At 40.6% G+C, this 25451-nt stretch overlaps 1 protein-coding gene across 7 annotated transcripts in view; it reads left to right on the forward strand.

The window, feature by feature from the left end:
- The window catches only part of OSBPL1A (oxysterol binding protein like 1A), a 225327-nt gene that overhangs the window by 110198 nt on the left and 89678 nt on the right, over window positions 1–25451 (forward strand). The window contains exon 1 of one of the 7 annotated variants that reach the window (XM_050767795.1): window positions 2213–2914. The exons of 4 other annotated variants lie outside the window; for them this stretch is intronic. The gene's annotated coding sequence lies outside the window, so the exon portion shown is untranslated. Of the gene's footprint in view, window positions 1–2212; window positions 2915–3084; window positions 3191–5124; window positions 5884–25451 lie in introns of those variants that run through there. 2 more of the 7 variants (XM_050767796.1, XM_050767797.1) reach the window with 2 other exon arrangements.

The following is a 25451-nucleotide window of genomic DNA, read 5'->3' on the forward strand; positions in this document are numbered from 1 at the left end:
ACTCTTCACATTCTCCCTGGATGATCTCACCCACTCCTTTAACTAGAATTTCCTGAGGACTCAGATGTCTCCATTTCAGACTTCTCCTGAGTTGTGATCTAGTATATCCAGCTGCCTTTTGGACATTTACATATGCTTACATCAGAAGCATTTCAAAACCAATGTGTCTTAAACTGAGTTATCCATTCAACTCATAGACTTGCACCACCCATTCAGTAATTCAGGCCAGGATCATGGGAAATGGCTTCAGTTCATCCTCCTCCTTCCTCCCTATCTTGATTCAAGTCCTGTCAATTTTTTTTTTTTTTTTTTAAGAAGGAGTCTTGCTCTGTTGCCCAGGCTAGAGTGCAGTGGCACAATCTTGGCTCACTGCAACCTCTGCCTCCTGGGTTTCAGCAATTCTCCTGCCTCAGCCCCCCGAGTAGCTGGGATTACAGGCACACACCACCACACCCAGCTAATTTTTGTATTTTAGTAGAGACAGGGTTTCACCATGTTGGCCAGGCTGGTCCAGAACTCCTGACCTCAAGCAATCTGCCTGTCTCAGCCTCTCAATGTGCTGGGATTATGGGTGTGAGCCACTGCACCCAGCCCAGTGTGATTTTTTTATGTCTTGGTTGCCTATCTCCCTTTGCTCTGCCTTCCCCGACTCCAGCATACTGTTCCCCATTGCTGTTCTGTGAGATAAATTCTCAAGGTTGCTCTGTTGGATGACTGTAACCATTTCCTCATCGAGGCTCCACCCTTTAAAACTAGGTGAGGTGTCCCTGCTGCTCCATGAGTTTCTGGCTGTCATAGCATTTATCACATTGTATCATTATATATTCACAAACTGGAGCTCCCTAAGGAAGCAACTGTATCTTAGTTATTTTTGTAGCATGGTACTTGGCATGTGGTAGATGGTGAATAAATATTCGAATGAATGAATAATGAATGTACAAAGGAAAAGATTCAGGCTTTGGGATCAGACCAATTTGGATCTAAACTCTGCTACCTCAACCTTGAATAAATGAATATATGTTTAGGAATTCTGTTTCCACATCTGAAATTGAGCGCATATATGTGTTATTTTATGTGAGGTGCTTCAGTACAGTACCTGACACATTTAGGGCCCATGCAGATTGCCTTTTAAAACAAGAAGGTAATTAGTTGTTCATTGTTTTGCTACCTAGCACTACTTTTATAAACTGAGTTTATTCTCTAATTTTCAGGGCGTAGGGAGAGATTCTGTAGCAGGAACTCTTCTTTCCGTATGTGATTTTTCCAAACACAGTAACTGTTATTATTTCGAGTGAGAAAAGAAAAAGAAATAAACTGACTTTTTAAAGCTGCCATGAGGCTGGGCGTGGTGGCTCACACCTGTTATCCCAGCACTTTGGGAGGCCTGGGCAGGTGGATCACTTGATGCCAGGAGTTGGAGACCAGCATGACCAGCATAGCAAACCCCCCGTCTCTACTAAAAATACAAAAAGTTAGCTGGGCGTGGTGGCGCGGGCCTGTAATCTCAGCTACTCAGGAAGCTGAGGCATGAGAATCACTTGAACCCAGGAGGTGGAGGTTGCAGTGAGCTGAGATTGTGCCACTGCACTCCAGCCTGGGCGACAGAGCAAGACTCTGTCGCCAAAATAAATAAATACATAAATAAATAATAAATGAAAACAAAGGTGCCATGAAACCTCACTGACATTCATTCCCAATTTTCCCAGCATGACCTGGAATGGTCTTTAACACATTCTAGGTCTGTAGTGCAATTACAGCTACCACCAATTACAATGGGACTTAAAGTACCTAGGATCTTGTGCAAGAAATATTTAATTTTGTTCATTTTTACTCTGAACTCACTAAAGTATGAGGACAGATTTATATACTTTAGTAAGGTGAAAGGTTTGAAACATGTTGAAACAAAAATATTTTTTTCCCTCCATCAGAGTGTTACAGTTAACCATAAATTTCATTAACCCGAACATCCCACTTAAGTGTGGTATTTGGGTGGTGGGTTTTCCTGTCCTCTGAACCTTTGCCCTTCAAGCCTGGCTGGAATAATTTTACCTAAGTAGATCTCACGGTAGTAGGATTAATACCGTTGTTTTCCTTGTTGCTCAGTGTCCCAACTAGGGTATAAACAATAAATATGTGAAGACTGCCTTTCAGTCTTTGGTTTTGGAACCGTAAACGTGAACGCATCAGCATAAGCCTGAGTAAGTGACAGGCAGGACTGGAGAGAAGATTCCTTTGCTTTCCAGAGTCTCCCGAGGGGCGGGCTGGCAAACAAAAAAAAAAAAAAAAAAAAAAAAAGAAAAAAAAAGTTGCCAGGGCCGGTGTCTCCAGGAGAGGGCCGAGCGCACAGCCGCTCTAGGACCTCGCAGGCGCCTCGGCGCGGCGCTCACGCAGAGCCCAAGGAGCAGTTCCCGACCTCTCCTCGGCGGCTTCCCCGGCGGTCCCTACCTGCGCCTCCGCCCGCCAGCGGCACTGGGGAAGGGGAGGAGCGGCCCGGACCCGGCCGCAGCGCGCAGAGAGCCGCCCGCCGCAGGCCTTGCCGCCGCCCGCCCGCGCACTCCCTGCGAGCCTCGGAGGGCGGGTCTGCGGCCGAGCCAGCGGCGGCTGGGGGGTAGCGCGGACCTCCGCAGCCCGGGCGGGCGCGGCGCGGCGCGGGAGTCCTGTGCCGCTGGCGGGCAACGCCTCTGCCCGACCTCGCTGGGGAAGGCGGGCGCTGCTGCCCGGCCGGAGCCAGGGGCGGGCTGCGCGAAGGTGACTTAGGGAGACCTTGCGGGCCGCCCTGGGTCGCGCCTCCCGGATCGGCTCGGCTCGGCTCGACTGGAGGGGAGGAGGAGGAGCAGGCCGGGCGCATTCACGCTGGAGCTTGCGAGGAGCGCAGGGTGGAGCGCGCCAGCCGGGGTCCTCGGATCTGGCCCAGGTAGGTGGGTGTATTTGCAGCTCGGTGGCTTTGCGGGGCAGCCTGGGGCCACGGAGGACGCCGGGGGAGGGAGCGGGGAGGGCGGCCAGACTTGATCCAGGGATGTGAGTAGATCCAAGAATAGTTGGACGTGTGTGTGCAGAGTGGGGTGCAGCCGCGGGCGCGTAGGGAGGGGCGCACCAGCCGGGAGACCCTATTCTTCCCAGTGCGGGATCCTGCAGGAAGAGCCCCTGGGGAAAAAGCCCGTGGACTGATGTGTTTTTCAGCTGAATATCGGTATTAGGTCAAGAAGGGCTGGAGTGGGAGGAGTAAGACAGTGAAAGACATTATTGTCCTAAATAACCTTCCAAGTTAGTGATTTTTCGCGTGGCTCTGCTCGGGCTGACATTGAGATGAACTTACCATCCGCTGCTCAGAGGCCGCTGAAATTCCAAGAATACGAGAAGTGCATGAGCGGATTAAGGAGAGAAAGGGAAATTCTATTTGTGTTGGGGAATGGGGAGGTGGCTTTTAACTTTAATGTTTTGATGAAGGATTTTTGATTACTCATCGGCTTTCTTTGTAGCCTAAACCAGTGGGGAATCACGTTTCCTAGCATTCAGAGCATGTGGCTAGTTGTTTTGTGCTTTCTGTTGTGCTGGATTTTTCTGGGTTTGGAGAGAGGGTAAGGAGAGGAAGATGCCAGGGAAGAGCTTAGTACAGCTTTTCTGAGTTATTAAGGCTATTAAAAGTTTCTTAATTTTAATTAGGTTCAAAGACTGAATTAAGGCATTGCTTAGCAGAAATCTTTTTTGAGGGAGAAAAATGCTTGAAATGTGTGTTGGTGGAATAATGTGTAGGCTGGAATACGGGGCGAGGTGGGGGGTGTCTAAATGTAAACTTTCTTTCCATTTTGAGGACACACCGAAGTTAATCTCCCCTCCAAGTCAAATTTGATTTTTAGCCCCTAAGCTGATGTCTTTGGCAAGGTAACTCAATTTCTGTTTAGTGGATATTTAATCTGAACATAAGACCAGGGAGCTATTTCAGCCTCTGTCCCAGGGCTACTTTTGCCAGACTGGGGTTTTAAAGGAACTTGGATCAGCCTGAATATAGTTTCTGGACTCTAGTCTTCCCCTCTTTAGAAACGCTTTAAAGGTTAAATTTAGGAGATTGTATTGACAGTGAAAGTGACTCATACAATTTCTTTGCCCCCAGTTGTGAGCCCTGCATAATGCGGGGGAAGTAAAAAAGCCGGTTAGGTGTTCCATATTAAAGCAAAGGTCTTACTAATATTCAAGGTAGTTTATAAATAGTATGAGCATGTTTAAATATTGTGCATAACTGAGAAAATATTTATACATCATAATCTAAGCTCCATGTACAGTTTTTGGCATTTATCATTTACATTCTTTATAAAAAGGTTGGCTAAACTTACTACTTCTGGCACTCAAATATATGACTGTTTATCAGCTTTCTGAGGATTATAAGAAATATTTTAATTCCTCTAAAAAATAGAAATTTAGAATTGTTATTCAGTCCACATTATTCAACATATATTCCTAAAATTTTCAGTTTATTTTAATATATAGTCCAGAGATACAGCTGTAAATTAATTTTGGAAGCAGCTAGGACATAAGTTATAAATAAAATGAAGTTTATGTAAACTGAAGCTGGATTTCATTGTGATAACTTTTGGGGACTTTCTGAACAAAATGCATAAGGTTTTAATTAGCATGGTGTGTGTGTGTGTGTGTGTGTGTGTGTTAGGCTTATTATGCTTGATGTGACTCAGGATCTAGCCTGATAAGTTTTTGTATCTCACAATGGTACCAAGACTGTAATCTGCATGTGACTGTATTTGTCTTATTCCATACCATATTCCTAATATAGAATGCAGTGCCTGGCTTGTACGCTGATGAATTTTGCATGAGTTATATAGGCAGACATAATTTTCCTTTCATTTTAACTTCAGAGTCTTAAGGGTGTAACCCCTATACGTTTTTATAATGGTCCATTGAGGATTTGATGTCTGTTACTTTCTGTGACCTTTTTTTGAGTCATTTGATAAATATTTATAGATTGTTTACCTTATAAGAGACTGCTAGACCAGTCTGTCTTCGTAAAACTAGATGACTAAAATCTGTTTAGTCATCTGACTTATACGGGCATCAGGTGATGAAATAAATTCTTACAGAAGGTGCAACATACCCAGAAACAATAGAAGAGGGTAAATTTTAGCAAATCTTTCATTAAGACTGGAATGAGGGGAAAGAATAAAGTCCAGTCTAAAAGATAGAAGCAGGGTCCTTTTGAAGGACTTTGTAACGTATGCTTATAGAGTTCGAAACTTATCTTGGGCAGTTAGTCACTGAAAGATTTTAATCAGATTTAATGAGATTTGCTCCTTATGAGAAGGATTAGAGAGGAACACAGGCCTGCAAACGGGACGACCAGGTGCAGGAACTCAGGAGAGGTAATCAGGGACTGAACCAAGTTAGTGACTGTGGAGAAGGAAAGGGGGATGCAGAGCAGAAATGCTTCAGAAACAAACAACATGAATCGGAGCTGGTACTGCAGGGAATGTGGGGAATGAAGGTGGAACTTTAAGTGACACCCAGGTTTATGGCACAAGTCACACTGTATAGAAGGTGATTAAGGTAGGGAATTGAGGGAATGTGGAAAGATGAGTTGCCTTTTGGACATGCTAATATTCAAGTAAGGTTGTTCTTAGGTGTCTGATAAAAATTTGGGAATCATTAACATTGGGAGTCACCTAAGTAAACATGGTCATTGAGGTCAAAGGAATGAATAATATCACCTAGGAGAAGGCGCTTGAACAAGTTTGAAATCGAAAGATTGAATACTGATACTTAAAAGACAAGTGAAAGAAAGGGAGCCAGTGGAGATGACTGAGAAAAGGTGGCCAGAGAGGCAGGAGGAACTCTAGAACAGGGGAGATCAAGGAAGGCAAGCCACCCAGAGAACAGGTAAGAAATGAAGTATGTCCATTGTATTTGGTAGCCAGGTGGTCGTTGAAATCTTTTTTTTTTTTTTTTTATTCTTAAAAAACCAAGACCAAAAAAAAGGGATACACGTGCAGAACATGCAGATTTGTTATATAGGTGTATGTGTGCCTTGGTGGCTGGTCATTGAAATCTTTGATGACAGAAGTTTTAGAAGCTTCATATAGGGCCAGGTGCGGTGGCTCACACATGTAATCCCAGCACTTTGGGCGGCTGAAGCAGGTGGATCCCCTGAGCCCAGGAATTTGAGAACAGCCTCGGCAGCATAGCGAAACCCCGTCTCTCCCAAAAAAATATAAAAAATTAGCTGAGTATGGTGGTGGGCACCTGTGGTCCCGGCTACTTGGGAGGCTGAGGTAGGAAGATCACTTGGACCTGGGAAGGGGAGGTTGCAGTGAGCCGAGATTGCACCACTACATTCCAACCTGGGTGACGGAGTGAGACCCTGTCTCAAAAATAAAAAATAAACAAAAAAACAAAGGAAGCTTGACATAAGAAACCAGATTGCAGCATGCAAAGGAGTAAATGTGAGGGAGGTGAGGAAACAAATGATGAAGATAGACTTTGTAGACATTCATAATCTGTGGATTATTGTAATTTTATTCCTTTTTTTCAGTTCTTATGCCTTTCATTTCTTTTCGTAATTCTTAATTTATTGGCTAGGGCCTTCAGGGCAATGTTGCATAGAAGCTGAGATGGTAGGAATTCATGTTCATCCTTGATTAAAAAAAAACCAAAAAGGCATACCTCTAACTTCTAATGATTCACTGTTAAGAATGGTATTTAACAAATACCATTTACCAGAATTAAAGAGTTTCCTTTCATATATTGTTGAAATTTTTTTTTTTATCATTAAAGGATGTTGAGTTTTATCAGATGTTCTTTGGTGTCTATTAAAAGGGTGGTATGGTTTTTTAAATTTGCTAAGCTGGTAAATGATATATTTGGACTTTTTCCAATGCCAAGCCAGCCATCCTTATATACTTGGAATAAACCTAATTTGGTTATGATGTATATCTTTAACATTCTTCTCAATTTGGTTTCCTTTGGATTTTAGTATCTATTTTAGTATGTCTGTTTATAAGTGAGATTGACCTGTAATTTTCTTTTTTTGTTCTGTCCTCATCAGGGTTTAATATATACTGACATCATAAAGTGAGTTTAGGAGTATTCCTTCTTTTGCTGTTTTGTATAAAATTGAAATGATCTGTTCCTTGAAGATTTAGAAATTTCTTATAAAACCACCTTATCTTTTTGTAAAGTTTTTTTTTAACTACTAACTACATATATTTAATGTTTCTAGGATTATTTTAGTTTTTCTTTTTGGGTCAGTTTTGACAAGCTATATATTTTTAGGAATTCTTTTAAATTTTGAAATGTATTATAAAGATATTCATAATTTTATTTCATTTTTTAAACTTAGGTTGGATCTGTAATATATATCTTTCTTAAACTTTTTCCATTTTCTTTTTTCTAATACTGACCTGGATATCACCAAAGAAATTTCTTTTCAAATGAATCTCAGTCCCTCCCTATAAGTCGCATTAAAGCTTTTTTTGATTACTTTTCAATGAATGGTCTTCAGTTTCTTATCTATTGCATCTTTTTTATAATTAAATTTTACAATTATCTGTGTTAGTTTAAGTTTTATTTTTTTCTTTAGAACAATTTATTATCCTCTGTCTTTTGAATGTGGATAATTCAAAATTTTTCCTTTCTGGATTTCTAGTTGTATATTTTGTAGTTCTAGTATTTTGTAATTTTGTGAATGTATGACTGTTAGCTCTAGCCGTTGGTTTATTTTTTAGACTCTAATAATGTATTTTTGTAGCCTCCATCTTTCCCGCCTGACGAGCGCTTTTGAATGGAGTCTAGGTAGTATACCCCTAACATTTAAAACACCTAAAATGTACAGAAGGTTTGGACGGCTGCCAAGTTTTTTCTGTGAACCACCTCGTCCTGTTTCTACTGCTTGGCATTTCTGTTTCTTTTCCTCACCTACTGCTCACCTTCTTCCTCTTTTTCCCTCATACTTTCTTTTCTATTCTTGAGTGGTAGAAGAATGACCCTCCTTCCCTTGTTTCCTTTTCCACCTTTTTCCTTTCTCCCTTGTTTTCTCTGTCCTACACTTTGAGGATTTTTCCACTGTCTGCTCAACATACTCATTTCCCCCTTTCCTTCTTCTCAGAACCTTGGCCCCAACACCAAAGAGGAACAAGCCAGGATAACCTGTGTCTGGTTTTCTTTAGATGCTCAAAGGTTCACTGTTGTTTACCTCATGATCTGTGTTCTTCGTTACGCAGACCAGCTGAAGACAGAGCCAGGGAGAGTGCGGGGAAAGCCAGGGAAGAAGGCATGAATGATAGAACTCAAACCTGCTATTATGTAGGGTCCCCAGGCACAGGTTTCACTAACAGGGACCCTTTTCTTGCTCTTTGACTCTGGGCAACTTACTCCAAGGCTCACGTTCTTTTGTGTAACACGGAGTCGTTAACACAGACCCTTTCTTTCTACATCACAGGTTGCTGTGACATTCAGATGCAATAAGGGGAAACCCGTCAGTTTCCATGTTTTATTCTGACAAAAATATCTTAAAAGGAACTTGTGCACAAGTTAGGGAGAGAAAGGGAGCAAAACTGGTTTGTGGTATGGTGTGTTGGATGAGAGAAAGCCCGATGGGAAGCAGTCGGTGGTGATGGTAATAACCAGAAGCGCAGTGTTGTGCTCAGTGGTCCAGAGAGATGTGGGGATGTCTTTGCCCTGGGAGAGGGGAGCTTGGAACCGCCCAGGCTGCAGACATGGACACGCTGTTACACACAGTGGCAGGGGAGACGCTATGCTCCAGTGACAACATGCTACCTGCTATGCTGTGGTGGCATCACCTGTTCTTTTGCTTAATTATTTGCTACATTCAGGACACTGGACTTTTTTGGGTTTACTTGAGAAATTAGCCCTCACTTATAATAATATTTTCTGTGGGGGATTTTTGTTGTTGTTGTTGTTTTTCTGGGTTCTGAACAGCTGGATTAGAAATGATTTGTGAGTATAATTGTTAGAAAATTTCTTTTTCGTTTTCTTTTTTTTTCTTTTCTTTCTTTCTTTCTTTTCTTTTTTTTTTTTAAGATGGAGTATCACTCTGTCACCCAGGCTGGAGTGCAGTGACATGATCTCGGCTCACATAGACCTCCGCCTCCTGGGTTCAAGCGATTCTCCTGCCTCAGCCTCCCAAGTAGTTGAGACTACTGACATGCACCACCATGCCCAGCTAGTTTTTGTATTTTTAGTAGAGATGGGGTTTCGCCATGTTGGCCAGGCTGGTGACGAACTCTGGACCTCAGGTGATCCATCCACCTCGGCCTCCCAAAGTGCTGGGATTACAGGTGTGAACCACCGTGCCCAGCCAAAATTTCTTACTTGTGTTAGAAATTATTTAATTTTGAATATTTTATTTATTTTTATTAGTAATGTTAAGGATTAGTTGTTTAAAATCCGAAAGTCACAGAATCAGTCTTGGATTGTAGAACATCTGGTCTGGTGGTCTTCAAATGTTTTATTGGCACTGGAGGCAGATATGAGTGCCAGTTATAGAAGACCAATGAAAGTAAAAGCACCTGTTCATCCACTGCAGCACCTCCATAGAACAGTTTGAAGGGGATCTGCTCTTTATTTTACAGCAGAGCCTAGGGCCAGGAGGGGAGAGTGTCAGTTACTTGCCCAAGCTTATGTAGCTAGGAGCGGACAAAACTTAGAGTTCAATCCAGGATTCTACCTCCAAATTTAATGCCGAAGAACAGCCCAACTATATCATACACGTCTAGAACTGGGAAAATTCTTCAGACAGCCCAAGCGGATGTGGCCATCTATATAAGCTACTTTCTCAATTTGACCAAAGGATGCCACATTTAGAAATAAGATAAGCAGATGGCCAAGAGTATTGAAATGTCTTCCGATTTTGCACAAAATACCTGTGTTCCAGGTTCTCAACAGGAAATTGCTGTCCATCTTTTTGTGAAGATTTTGCTTGGTAGAAGTCGCATTTTGGGAAAATATAGAAGTAGTGTATTTCTTAAGATTCCTTATCTTAATGTTAAACTGGACTGTCAGAATGCTATAGCCTGGACTATGTTTTCTTGATTTTTCAGAAAAATGGCCCTCACTGAATTATAAGTTAGAATTTTTCCTCAATTTTTGTTGAAGGGCATTTCAAAAAATATTAGCCTTAATGACATGATTATTTTGCCCTCTAATACTCTTTATGTAATCCTGGATGAGAAATTAGAGCTAAGGGCAAAGAGGGAGTTTGTTTTCTCCAAGGAACAGTTGGTGGTTTTTTTTCCTGGTGGACAATTAAAAGGGCATAATTGATTGTATTTCTCTTTCTGTTTTGGCCTTAAGAGAATTCAAAGCCTGATTTGTGGTTCATCCACAGTTTCTATGTAGCCTTCATCACTGGTAGGTCCTGCGTCAGTCCCTATTGGGAACTGTATTGTATTTTCGTAGTCTCACAGTTTGGCAATCACTAGATTACAACATTCTCTTGTGAATTAATTGAATATGGTTGTGTCGCAGGGTGCATTCACATATGCTGATTACATTTTGGGATTTTTTTTTCTGCAAGTAGTATTAAGTAAATAGTTGCTAAAATGTTAGGAATAGGCCGGACGTGGTGGCTCATGCCTGTAATCCCAGCACTTTGGGAGGCGGAGGTGGGTGGATAGCTTGAGGTCAGGAGTTCGAGACCAGCCTGGCCAACATGGTGAAATTTTTTGCTACTAAAAATACAAAAAAATTAGCCGAGTGCAGTGATGCGCTCCTGTAATCTCAGCTACTTGGGAGGCTGAGGCAGGAGAATTACTTGAACCCAGGAGGCGGAGGTTGCAGTGAGCTGAGGTCGCGCCACTGCACTCCAGCCTCGGCGACAGAATGTGACTCCGTTTCAAAAAAAATGTTGGGAATATATTTTTACCTTATGCTATGGTTTTATTTTATGTCAAGAATAGATACATTTTGATAATGACTTTGTTATAGATAATGTCAAGGACCCAAGTAAAAATACGTGGCAAATATTGCAATGGGAGTGGTTTGGGGTTTTCCTGGTGCATTAATATGAGTCATCCTAACTATATATTTTAGTCCAATATTTGGAGGAAAAAGTTTTAATTTTTTTCTGTTTTTGGTAAAATATACATATGGTTTACCATCGTAACCGTTTTTAAGTGTGTTGTTCAGTGGCAAACCTCACAAGATTGTGGGTAGGGAGGATCATATGAACTAGTACACCACATAGTTAGCATAGCACCTGGTGTAAAGTAAACATACATACTGACAAACCTTGGGAAGCACTGCTTTCACATATTTGCAGTGTTTTCTTCAGATAGACATATAACCTCCTAAGTTGTCATTCCAGCACATTTAAGTTTTTTACCTCAATTTGAGAACCGTGAAAACTCTTGTCAAAACAGAATAAAATATCAAAATTCTAAAAAAGCAAAGTGATTGTCTTTCTGGGCTTAACAATGTTTACCATAGACAGGAAGCTATTTTCAGAGACAGAGCTGAAGGCATGTAAAAAGGGGAGCTGGAAATCATGAAATAAATGTGCAGTGGAATAGTCCTTCGTAAAAACGAAAGAACTGCTTATAGTTGCAACAACATGGATGAACCTGAAGAACATTATACTAATAAAAAAAAGCCAGATACAAAAGAGTACACATCCTACATGATTCCATTTATCTGAAGTTCAAAAACAGACAAACCTAAACCATGGTTATTGAAGTCAGAGCAGTGGTGGCCTGGGCAGGGGGTGGAGAGAAGGGGGAGAGTGACCATGAAAGGGGCACGTGAGAACTTGGGGGAGAGAGGTAATGGAAATGTCCTGTATCTTGATGTGGTGCTAGTTACATGGCATATATATTTGTAAAAGCTTACTGAATCATACACTTAAAGGTATTGTATGTAAATCAAATAAAGTTTATTTAAACAATTAATTGCTATGGTGTTACTTCTGTTACATATAACTGTGTCTGGTTATTTTCATCAGCAAAACTATCAATTGCAGAGCTCCTGAATAACTTCTGAAAACAAGATTTGTTTAGATTATGATTAAACTTCCCTGCTTTCAAACATGATTATTTACCTCTGGTGGCGTATCTAAAAAAAACAAAACAAAACAAAACAAAACAACAAAAAACCTCTTTATTTTGAGGATATGTAAAATATACAAATCTGTGGCAAGTGATTATGTAAGAGTAAGCTATTTTTAGGTTGAAGCTTTGCAACCATGACGAGACAGGAGTGTGCTTAAATTCTCAGATTGGGCTCCCATACCAGACGTCTGAGAAAGTCATATGTTCTGCAGTGTCTAAGAGGACCTTGCAAACATCGTTTTACATCTGATGCATTGCCAATCGATGCAAAATTTGATGATGCAACTATCAGTTCCTAAGTAGACATATTTTAAACTATTTTGCTAATTATAGAATTATGAGATATATATGGAAGATATACAGGAGTATACAGAAAGCTATTTTAGAGCTTATAGAGAAGAATATGAAAACCAGGTCCCAGGAACCACCAGCAGGATTTTGGTGTGTCTTAGCTTATTCATATGAGTGTGCAAACACAAATACAATGCATATTGCTGTTTAATATCTTACATCATTTTCAGTAATATCAGAGTGAATATTTTGCTTTGAAAAACACCTATTCTTTGAATTTTTTTTTTTTTTTTAACATTTTTTGAGACAAGGTCTTGCTGTGTCGCTCAGGCTGGAGTGCAGTGGCATGATCTCGGCTCACTGCAGAGATCTCAGCTCACTGCAACCTCAACTTCCCTGGGTCAGGTGTTTGTCCCAACTCAGCCTTCCTCATAGCTGGAACCACAGGCATGCACCACCATACCCAGCTCATTTTTGTATTTTTTGTAGAGACAGGGTTTTGCCCGGTTGCCCAGGCTGGTCTCAAACTCCTGGGCTCAAGTAATCTGCCTGTCTCAGTGTCCCAGAGTGCTGGGATCACAGGTGTGAACCGTTGTGTCCAGCCCAAAAATGTTTTTAAGGCTGCATATGAAACGTATTATTGTTTTAACTTCCACTGTCAAATATATGATTGGTCCTTTTACTATGTCCTTCCTTTTTTTTTTTTTTTTGAGACGGAGTCTCGCTCTGTCGCCCAGGCTGGAGTGCAGTGGCGCGATCTTGGCTCACTGCAAGCTCCGCCTCCCGGGTTCACACCATTCTCCTGCCTCAGCCTCCCAAGTAGCTGGGACTACAGGCGCCCACAACCGCGCCCGGCTAATTTTTTGTATTTTTAGTAGAGACGGGGTTTCACCGTGGTCTCGATCTCCTGACCTTGTGATCCGCCCGCCTCGGCCTCCCAAAGTGCTGGGATTACAGGCGTGAGCCACCGCGCCCGGCTACTATGTCCTTCCTATTGCTAAATGCTATCATTTTTTTATAGCTTTATTGAGGTATAATTGATGTACAATAAACGCCATGTATTTAAACTGTTACTGAATGAGTTTTGACATATGCTTGCCCTAAAGAAGCTGTCACCACAATCAAGATAAGGAATACTTCTATTCCTTCCAAAAGTTCCTACTGCCTCTTTGTAATACCCCTTATTCTTTCTTCCACCCCTGTCCACAAACAAGTATTGATCAGCTTTTTATCACTAGACATTGGCAGGAATTTTCTGAAATTTTGTAGTAATGGAATCATATTGTATGTACTTTTGGGGGGTGGGCTCTGGCTTCTTTAACTCAGCATAGTTATTTTTAGGTTCATCCATGTTGTTGAAAATATCAATAGTTAACTCCTTTTTATTGCTAAATAATCCATTTTGTGGCTGTACCACAGTTTATCCATTCATGTGTTGATGGATATTTAGGTTGTTTCCAGTTTGAGGGTATTACAAATAAAGCTATGAATATTTGTATATACAAGTGTGTGGACCTAAGCTTTTATTTTTCTTATGTAAATACCTAGTGGAATGGCCAGGTCATATGATAAATGCATATTTGTCTTTTTTTTTTTTTTTTTGAGTTCTTTTAAACTTTGGGAAAAAATGAGATAGAATTCACATAACATAAAATTCGCTCTTTTGAGCATACAATTCAGTGAATGGCATTAGTACATTCTCAGTGTGCATTTATCACCTCTGTCTTCTTCCAAAACATTTTTGTCATTCCAAAAGGAACCCTGTACCCATTAAACACTCCCTGTCCGTCTGGTACCCCATCCCCAGTCCCTGAAAACCATGAATCTGCTTCTCTATGGATTTGCCTGTTTTGAACTTTTCATGTAAATGGAATTATAAAATATGTGAGCTTCTGTGTCTGGCTTTCTCCCTTAGCCTAATGTTTTCGAGGTTCATGCGCATTGTAGCATGTATAAGCACTTTGCCTTTGATGGCTAAGAAGTATGGTATGTATATATCACGTTGTATCTGTACATCCATTTATGGGCATTTGGGCTGTTTCTACCTTTTGGCTGTTGCAAATAGTAATGCTGTGAATGTTTTTGCAAGTATTTGAGCATTTGTATTCAATTCTTTTGGGTATATACCTAAGAGTAGGATTCCTGGGTTCTATGGTGGTTCTATGTTTAACATTTTAAAGAACCACCATACTATTTTCCACAATGGCTGACATTTTACATTCCCATCAGCAATATGCAAAGTTCTACTTTCCCCACATTCTTGTGAACACTTATTTTCTTTTTTAAAAATTGTAGCCGTTCTAGTAGGTGTGAAGTGGTATCTCATTGTGATTATGATTTGCATTCACCTGTTGAACTCATTTTTTCACGTGCCTACTGGCTGTCTTTTTTGGAGAAATGTCTGAGTTCTTTGCCCATTTTTAATTGGATTGTTTGTCATCTCATCGCCGAGCGTAGAGTTCTTTACGTAATTGTGTGTATGTTCTAGATACTAGACCCTTGTTAGATATAGGATTTGCAAATACTTCCTTCCATTTCTTAGGTTGTCTTTTTACTTTGTTGATAGTGTTCCTTTATGCATCAAAGTTTTAAATTTTTGTTGTTTGTGCTTTTGGTGTTTTTTTTTTTTTTTTAAACTAAACTGAAATTTCTCTAAATTACTTTTTATCCAAAAGTCATATTAGAATAGTCTGTGGTGCTTTATAAAAACCCATGTATCAGTGTATTACCATCTAACAAGCAAAAAACCCCAAACCCCATAACATTATTCTAAATTAGAGATTTATATTTCTTTCACTGTAAAGAAAATGAGAGGCGGGCAGTCTGGGCCTGTATGGCAGTTTCAGGTGTTAAGGGCTGTTCCTACTGTCAAATTTTAGACAGCAGGAAGGAGGAAGGCGCAGAAAAAGGGGGGGTATACTCTTCCCTTTGATTAGATCTACTATCCTGTGCACAATATTTCCATTCTTCTTGGCCAGAAAGTAGTCATATGTCTATAGCTGACAGAGAGATGGAGAAATATGGTCTTTTAGCTGGAGGGCAAAAGGTAAAACTTGGGACTCTTAACTAATGACGAAGGGGAGAAAGCTATTGGGAGAAATTAGCAGTCTCTGTCACAAGGCACAGGCCTTGTTCATTCTCGGAAATCCTGATAAAGTAGAGCACGTTCCAGGCACCATTCCAGGCACTAGGATACAGTTGTGCACAAATATTTAATGCAGAGTTAAAAAGATGTAATTTTAAAAATAGGCTTTAAAAAATTACAGAATTTTAGCAAGTAGGTGGATTTAGAATTTTACTATTTTTATATAGCTTACACTGATTTATTACATTAAAATATGTTGGAACTATATTTAATATCTACCACTATGAGGCAATTTAGCATTCTGTTCTTTTTTAATTTTTAATTTTTGTGAGGACATAGCAGGTGTATATAAGGGATACATGAGATATTTTGATGTAGGCATACAATGTGTAATAATCACATGGAAAATGGGATGCCATTCCCTCAAGTTTTATCCTTTGTGTTACAAACAATCCAGTTGTAAACTGTTCAATTAAATTATTTTGACTATAGTCACCCTGTTGTGCTATCAAATATCAGGTATTATTCATTCTTTCTATTTTTTTTCTTTTGTATCCATTAACCATCTCCACATTCCCCCCACCCTGCCCCACCACCCTTCTCAACCTCTGGTAACCAGCCTTCTCCTCTCTATCTCCATGTATTCAATTGTTTTGATTTGTAATTCCCACAAATAAGTGAGAACATGCAATGTTCATCTTTCTGTGCCTGGCTTATTTCACTTAACATAATATTAGACAGCATCCAGTTCCATCCATGTTGTTGCAAATGATAGGATCTTGTTCTTTTTTTATGACTGAATAGTACTCCATTGCGTGTAAGTACCACCTTTTGTTTATCCATCTGTTGATGGACACGTAGGTTGCTTCCAAATCTTGGCTACTGTGAACAGTGCCACAGCAAACATGGGAGTGCAGATATCTCTTCTGTATACTGCTTTTCCTTTTTTTGGGACTATATCTAGCAGTGGGATTGCTGGGTCGTATGGGGTAGCTTTATGTTTGTTTTTTTCAGAAACCTCCAAACTGTTCTTCATAGTGGTTGTACTACTTTACATTCTCACCAACAGTGTTCCCCTTTCTCCACATCCTCGCCAGCATTTGTAACAGCCTATCTTTTAGAGATAAGCCGTTTTAACTGGGATGAGATGATACCTCATCGTAGTTTGATTTGCATTTCTCTAATCGGTGATGTTGAGCACCTTTTCATATGCCTGTTTTCCATTTGTATGTCTTCTTTTGAAAAATATCTATTCAAATCTTTGGCTCATGTTTTAATAGCATTATTAGATTTTTTTTCCTGTAGAGTTGTTTGAGCTCCTTATATATTCTGGGTGTTCATCCCTTGTCAGATGGGTAGTTTGCAAATGTTTTTTATGATTTTGTGGGTTGTCTCTTCACTTTGTGGATTGTATCCTTTGCTGTGCAGAAGCTTTTTAACTTGATGTGTTTCCATTTGTCCATTTTTTCTTTGGTTGTCTGTGCTTGTGGGGTATTACTAAGAAATCTTTGCCCAGACCAATGTCCTGGAGAGTTTCTCCAGTGTTTCCTTGTAGTAGTTTCATAGTCTGAGGTCTTAAATTTAAGTCCTTAATCCATCTTGATTTGATTTTTGTATATGGGAAGAGATAGGGGTCTATTTTCTTTCTTTTGCAGATGAATATCCAGTTTTTCCAGTACCACTTATTGAAGAGACTGTCTTTTCTCCAATGTATGTTCTTGGTACCTTTGCTGAAAATTAGTTCACTGTTGAGTGTGAGAATGTGTTCCTGGGTTCTGTATTGTGTTCCATTTGTCTGTGTGTCTGTTTTTATGCCAGTAGCATGCTGTTTTGGTTACTGTAACTCTCTGTACTATAATTTGAAGTCAGGTAATATGATTCCTCCAGTTCTTTTTGCTCGGGATACTTTTGGCTGTTTTGGGTCTTCTGTGGTTCCACGTAAATTCTAGAATGTTTTCTTCTATTTCTGTGAAGAATGTCATTGGCATTTTGGTAGGGATAGCATTGAATCTGTAGATTGCTTTGAATAGTATGGACATTTTAACAGTATTCATTTTCCCAGTCCATGAACATGGAATGTCTTTCTTTTTTTTTTTGGCATCCTCTTCAGTTTCTTTCATCTGCATTTTGTAGTTTTCACCATGGAGATCCTTTACTTCTTCGGTTAACTTAATTCCTAGGTATTTAATTTTATGTGTGGCTATTGTAAATGGGATTGCTTTTTAAGTTTCTTTTTCAGATATTCATTTTTGGCATGTAGAAATGCTACTGATATTTGTATGTTGATCTTGTATCCTGCAACTTTACTGAATTTATCAGCTGTAACAGTTTTTTAGTGTAGTTTCTAGGTTTTTCTAAATAAAGGCTCATATCATCTGCAAACAAGGATAATTTGACTTCTTCCTTTCCAATTTGGATGCGCTTTATTTCTTTCTATTGTCTGCTGTAGCTAGTACTAACAGTCCTATGTTGTATAATAGTGGTGAAAGTGAACATTTGTTGTGTTCCATATCTTAAAGGAAAGTCTTTCAGTTTTTCCTCATTTAGTATGATACTAGCTGTGGGTCTGTCATGGCTTTTATTATGTTGAAGAATGTTCCTTCTATACCCAGTTATTTGAGGGTCTTTGTCATAAAGGGATGTTGAATTTTATCAAATACATTTTCAGCGTCAGTTAAAATAGTCATATTTTTTTTTTCATCAGTTCTGTTGATATGATGTATCACATTGATTGATTTGCATATGTTGCACCATCCTTGCATCCCTGGGATAAATCCCACTTGTTTATGATGAATGATCTTTTTAACATATTGTTGAATTCAGTTTGCTAGTATTTTGTCAAGGATTTAGGCATCAGTATTCATCAGAGAATGAATATTGGCCTGTAGTTTTCTTCCTGTGATGTGTCTTTGGTTTTGGTATCAACATGTGGACTCAAAAATCTGTGACAGGTCTCAGTTAATTTAGAAAGTTTTACCAGGCATGATAGCTCACGCCTGTAATCTCAGCACTTTGAGAGGCTGAGGCGGGCGGATCGCTTGAGGCCAGGAGTTCGAGACCATCCTGGTCAACATGGCGAAACCCCGTCTCTACTAAAAATACAAAAATCAGCCAGGTGTGGTGGCTCATGCCTGTAATCCCAACTACTTGGGAGGCTGAGGCAGGAGAATCACTTGAACCCAACTGCTTGGGGAATTGGGGAATCACTCCCAACTACTTGGGAGGCAGAGGTTGCAGTGAGCAGAGAGCGCACCACTGCACTCCAGTCTGGGTGACAGAGTGAGACTCCAAAAAAAAAAAAAAAAATTTAGAAAGTTTATTTTGCCAAGGTTGAGGACGCACACCCATGACACAGCCTCAGGAAGTTCTGACAACGTGTGGCTGAGGGTGGTCAGAGCACGGTTTGGTTTTATAGATTTTAGGGAGACGTGAGACATCAATCAACATATGTAAGATGAACATTGGTTGGGTCTGGAAAGGTGGGAAGACTGGAAGGAGGCAAGAGGCTTCCAGGTCATAGGTAGATAAGAAACAAATAGTTTCATTCTTTTGAGTTTCCGATTAGCCTCTCCAAAGGAGACAATCAGTGATGCATTTATCTTAGTGAGGAGAGGGGACACTTTGAATAGAGTGGGAGGCAGCTGGCCCTAAGCAGTTCCCAGCTTGACTTTTCCCCTTAGCTTAGTAATTTGGGGGCCCCAAGATTTGTTTTCCTTTCACGGCTGTAATGCAATGAGTTTGGAAGTATTCCCTTCTCTATTTTGTGGAATAGTTTCAGTACAATTGATATTAGTTCTCCTTTAAATGTTTGGTAGAATTCAGCAGTGAAGCCTTCAGGTCCCAGGCTTTTCTTTACTGGGAAACTTTTTGTTATGGCTTCTATCTCAATACTTGTTATTGATCTATTCAGGTTTTCAATTTCTTCATGGTTCAATCTTGGTATAGGTTGTATGTGTCTAAGAATTTATCCGTTTCCTCTAGATTTTCCAATTTATTGGCATGTAGTTGCTCATAGTAGCCACTAATGATCCTTTGGATTTCTGTGATATCCGTTGTAATGTTTCCTTTTTCATCCCTGATTTTATTTATTTAGGTTTTCTTCCTTTTTTTCTTTGTTAGTCTGGCTAAAGGTCTGTCAATTTTGTTTATCTTTTCAAAAAACCATCTTTTTGTTTCATTGATCTTTTGTGTTTTCCTCACTTCAGTTTCATTTATTTCTGCTCTGATCTTTATTATTTCTTCTGTTGATTTATTCTACTGATTTATTATTTCTTCAACTGATTTGTTTTGCTCTTGCTTTTCTAGTTCTTTAAAATGAATTGTTAGGTTATTTGTTTGAAGTTTTCCTTTTTTTTTTTTTTTTGATGTAGGCACTTAGAGCTGTAAATTTCTCTCTTAGTACTGCTTTTGCCGTATCTTATAGGTTTTGGTGTGTTGTGTTTCTCTTATCATTTGTTTCAAGAAATTTTTCAATTTCCTTCTTAATTTCCTCATTGACCCACTGGTCATTCAGGAGCATATTGTTTAATTTCCATTTCTTTGGATAGTTTCCAAAATTCCTCGTGTCATTGATTTCTAGTTTTATTCCATTGTGAACAGAAGATACTTGATGTTATTCTCCTTTTTTGAATGCTCTAAGACTTGTTTTGTGGCCTAACATATGGTCTGTCTTTGAGAATGATACACGTACTGAGGAAAAGAATGTGTATTCTGTAGCCATTGGATAAAATGTTTGGTAAATATCTATTAGGTCTGTTTGTTCTATAGTGCAGATGAAGTCTGATGTTTCTTTGTTGATTTTCTGTCTGGGGGATCTGTCCAATGCTGAAAATGGGGTGTTGAGGCCTCCGGCAATTATTGTATTGAGGTCTATCTCTATCTTTAGTTCTAATAATATTTGCTTTACATATCTCGTGCTCCAGCATTGGGTGCATATATATTTATAATAGAAACTGCCTTTGCAGAATTATAACTGAGGAAATTATGACAATGAAATCAGACCTAACCAACTCCATCTTACTTCTAACCTTTAAGCTGTGCTTGTTCATTCCTGGGCATAGGTCAGACTGACTTTGGGAAGGAATTCAGCTCATGGCTTGATTCTGAAACAAAATTGATAACAGCCCTCTCGTGAAAAGACCCCCTTTTTGCCTTGGGACCAGTCTGCCCTCAGGAGACTAACAAATTAGCTACAAAATTAGAAATTACAGTTGAGAGGTCATGCAGCCTCTGGCTCCAAGAGTCTGAACCTCCCCAAATTGCTCCTGGGGATAACATCAGCATTGTAACACTTAAGGTCAGTGCTTGAGATATTTTATAGACCCTACACTGGATGGATCAGCTGACACCAAGGAGACCAGTCATCTGGCTCCACCAGTTCTGCCATCCCACCCAGGAAAAGACAGCAAGAAAACCTCACTTGGACCCACTATGATTCCATCTTCAACCTGACCAATCAGCACTCCCCACTTCCCAACCCCATACCAGCCAGATTATCCTTAAAATCTCTGATCCCCAAATGCTAGAGAGACTGATTTGAGTAATAATAAAACTCTGGTCTCCCACACAGCGTGAATTACTCTTTCTCCATTGCAGTTCCCCTGTTTCGATAATCGGTTCTGTCTAGGCAGCAGGCAAGGTGAACCCATTGGGCAGTTACATAGTTATTACATCCCGCTGCTGGATTTACCTCTTTATCATTATATAATGACCTTCTTTGTCTCTTCTTACAGTTTTTGTCTTGAAATCTGTTTTGTCTGATATAGCTACTTCTGCTCTTTTTTGGTTTTTCATTGACATGGAAATAACTTTTTATATTCCTTTGTTTTCAGTCTATGTGTATCTTTATAGGTGAAATGCATTTCCTGTAGGCAACAGATTATGGGGTCTTGTTTTTTCATCCATTCAGCCCCTCAATGTCTTTTCATTGGAGAGTTTAGTCCATTTACATTCAATATTATTATTGATAAATAGGGACTTACTCCTCTCCTTTTGTTATTTGTTTTCTAATTGTTTTGCAGCCTTCTCTTCTTTCTTTCCTTCCTGTCTTCCTTTCAGTGAAGGTGCTTTTCTCTGGTGGTATGATTTAATTTCTTGCTTTTTATTTTTTGTGTATTGTATGTTTTTCAATTTGAGGCTACTGTGAGGCTTGCAAATACTGTCTTATAACCCATTGTTTTAAACTGATGACAACTTAACAGTAATTGCATAAACACGCAAAAAGAAAGCTAATAAAAACTCTACACTTTAACTTTATTCTCCCGGCTTTTTACCTTTTTTTGTTCTTTTTTATGTCTTATACTATCTGTCTTGAAAAGTTGTTGTTACTGTGTTTGATTGGTTCATCATTTAGCCTTTCTAGCTAGGTGTAGTTTACACACCACAATTGTAATGTTATAATGTTCCGTGTTTTTCTGTGTGCTTACTATTACCAGCAAGTTTTATACCTTTAGATGACTTTTTATTGCTTGTTAATGTCCTTTTTCAGATTAAAGACCTCCTCTCAGCATTTCTTGTAGGAAAGGTCTGGTGTTTGATGAAATCCCTCAGTATTTTTTTTTCTGGGAAGGCCTTTATTTCTCCTTCATGTTTGAAGGATACTTTTTGCAAAATATACTATTCTAGGGTAAGAGTTTTTTCCTTCAGCACTTTAAATATATCATACCACTCTCTCCTGGCCTGTAAGATTTCCACTGAAAAGCCTGCTGCCAGACGTATTGGAGCTCCACTGAATGTTTCTTTTCTCTTGCTGCTTTTGGGATTCTTTCTTTATCCTTGACCTTTGGGAGTTTGATTCTTAGATGCCATGAGGTTGTCTTCTTTGGGTTAAATCTGCTTGGTGTCCTACAAACTTCTTGTACTTGAATGCTGATCTCTTTCTTAAGGTTTGGGAGGTTCTCTGATATTATCCATTTGCATAAACTGTCTTCACCTCTTTCTCTACCTCCTCTTTAGGGCCAGTAACACTGAGATTTTCCCTTTTGAGACTGTTTTCTGGATCTTGTAGGCATGCTTCATCATTTTTTATTTTTTTTGTCTCCTCTGACTATATTTTTAAGTAGCCTGTCTTCAGGCTCACTAATTCTTTCTTCTACTTGTTCCATTCTGCTATTAAATGACTCTGATGCATTTTTCAGTATGTGAGTTGCATTTTTCAACTCTAGAATTTCTGCTTGGTTCTTTTTAATTATTTCAATCTCTTAGTTAAATTTATCTGATAGACTTCTGAATTCCTTCTCTGTGTTATTTTGAATTTTTTGATCCTCCAAACGACAATTTTGAATTCACTCTCTGAAATGTCACATGTCTCTCTTTCTCCAGGATGTGTCTCTGCTGCCGTATTTAGTTCATTTGGTGAAGTCATGTTTTCCTGGATGACCTTGATGCTTGCTGATGTTCTTTAGTGTCTGGGCATTGAAGAGTTAGGCATTTATTGTAGTTTTCACAGTCTGGGCTTGTTTGTTCCTGTCCTTCTTGAGAAGGCTTTCCAGGTATTCGAAGGGACTTGGGCCCCAAGCCCAATAATGATGTGGTTTCTCCATACTTGTAGAGGTACTGCCCTGGTGGTCTTGGATAAGATCTGGAAGAATTCTCTGGGTTACCAGGCAGAGACTCTTATTCTTTTTCCTTATTTTCTCCCAAACAGAGTCTTGTAGGGTCCAGCCCTATGTGGCTTAACGGGTGTTCTCCCGGTATGTGGAGACGAGAGCTTGTAATAAATAAAGACACAAGACAAAGAGATGAAGAGAAAACAGCTGGGCCGGGGGGACCACTACCATCAAGACACAGAGACTGGTAGTGGCCCTGAACAGCTGGGCTCGCTGATATTTATTGCATACAAGACAAGGGGGCAGGGTAAGGAGGGTGAATCTTCTAAGTGATTGACAAGGTGAAGCAAGTCACGTGATTACAGGATAGTGGGCCCTTCCCTTTTAGGTAGCCAAAGCAGAGAGAGAAGGCAGCGTACGTCAGCGTTTTCTTCTCTGCACTTATAAGAAAGATCAAAGATTTTAAGACTTTCACTATTTCTTCTACCGCTATCTACTACGAATTTTAAAGAGGAACCAGGAGTATGGGAGGAGCATGAAAGTGGACAAGGAGTGTGACCACTGAAGCACAGCACCACAGGGAGGGGTTTAGGCCTCCGGATGACTGCGGGCAGGCCTGGATGATATCCAGCCTTCCGCAAGAAGCTGGTGGAGCAGCATGTTCCCTGACTCCTCCAAGGAAAGGAGACTCCCTTTTGCGGTCTGCTAAGTAACGGGTGCCTTCCCAGACACTGGCGTTACCGCTTGACCAAGGAGCCCTCAAGCGGCCCTTATGTGGGCGTGACAGATGGCTCACCTCTTGTCTTCTAGGTCACTTCTCACAATGTCCCTTCAGCACCTGACCCCATACCCCACAGTTATTCCTAGGTTGTATTAGTAATGCAACGAAGAGTAATATTAAAAGCTAATGATTAATAATGTTTATAATAATTGATAATTGTCCATGGTCATCTCTATGTCTAATTTGTATTATGACTATTTTTATTTTAACTGTTTTCTTTATTATACTGAAACAGTTTGTGCTTTCAGTCTCTTGCCTCGGCACCTGGGTAATCCTCCGCCCGCAGTCTCTCTCTCTCTCTCTTTGCTGAGCCACCTGGAACTGGGGGTATGGTGTTGCGAACACCCCTGTGGCCACCACCACGAGGACTGTGTCAGGTTAGACCTGAAGCAAGCACCACAGTGGGTCTTAAGGCCCACTGTAACCACTAGCTGTCTACCACCTGTGGTCACTCAAGACCTCAGGGATCTACCTAGTCACCAGGTGGCAAAGCCAGCTAGCTTTTGTTCTTCCTTTCAGGGTGACAAGTTTCCCCCCAGGCCCCAAGTAGGTCAGAGATGTTTTCTGGGAGCCAGGGATTGGAATCCAAAACCTTAGAAATTTGCCTGATGTCCTGTTCTACCGTGGCTAAGCTGACACTCAAACCCCATTATAAAGTCCTTCCCGCTCTTCCCTCCCCTTTCCACAGGCAGAGGAGCCTCTCCCTGTGAGCACCACTGCCACTGGCCATGGGGGAGTTCTGCCAGGCCACTTGTGATGTTCATTTAAAGCCCACGGGCTCTTTCATCAGCTTGCGGTGAATGCTACCAGTCCTGGGACTCACCCTTCAGGGCACTGGGCTCCCCTCTGGCCCAGGGCAGGTCCAGAAATGTTGTCCATGAACCTAGGCCTGGATTCTGTGACACCAAGAGCCTGCTTGTTGCTCTGTCCCCACTGTGGCCAAGCTGGTACCTAAGGTGCAAGACAAAGTCCCTTTACTTTTCCCTCTGCTTTTTTCAAAGAGAAGGAGTCTTTGGCCATAGCCACCACAGCTGGTGATATATGGGGTCTCACCTGAAGCCAGCAAGTCTCCAGACTCACCCAAAGCCCTCAGTGTAGTACCTGGTATCGCTGCTGGTTATTCAGGGCCCAAAGGCTCTTCAGTTAGCAGGTGATAAATGCTGCCAGGACTGGGTCCTTTCCTTCTAGGCAGTGGATTCCCTTCTGGCCCAGGATGTGTCTAGAAATGTCGTCTGGAGGCTGGGCGCAGTGGCTCACGCCTGTAATCCCAGGACTTTGGGAGGCTGAGGCGGGTGGATCACCTGAGGTCAGGAGTTCGAGACCAGCCTGGCCAACATGGCGAAACCCTGTGTCTACTAAAATTATAAAACTAGCTGGGCGTGGTAGCGCGCACCTGTAATTCCAGCTACTTGGGAGGCTAAGGCGCGAGAATTGCTCGAACCCGGGAAGCAGAGGTTGCAGTGAGCCGAGATCACACCACTGCACTCCAGCCTGGGCGACGGAGTGAGACTCCATCTCAAAAAAAAAAAAAAAAAAGAAGAAAAAAAAGAAACATAGTCTGAGAGCTAAGGCCTGCCTGATTCTGCCCAGTGGCCTGTCTTGCTATGGCTGGCTGAACTGGCATCCTAGATGCATGACAAAGTCCTCTCTACTCTTCGCCCTCCTCTCCTTAAGCAAAAGCA

The sequence above is a fragment of the Macaca thibetana genome, chromosome 18 (assembly GCF_024542745.1).
Source record: "Macaca thibetana thibetana isolate TM-01 chromosome 18, ASM2454274v1, whole genome shotgun sequence".
Lineage (NCBI taxonomy): Eukaryota > Metazoa > Chordata > Mammalia > Primates > Cercopithecidae > Macaca > Macaca thibetana.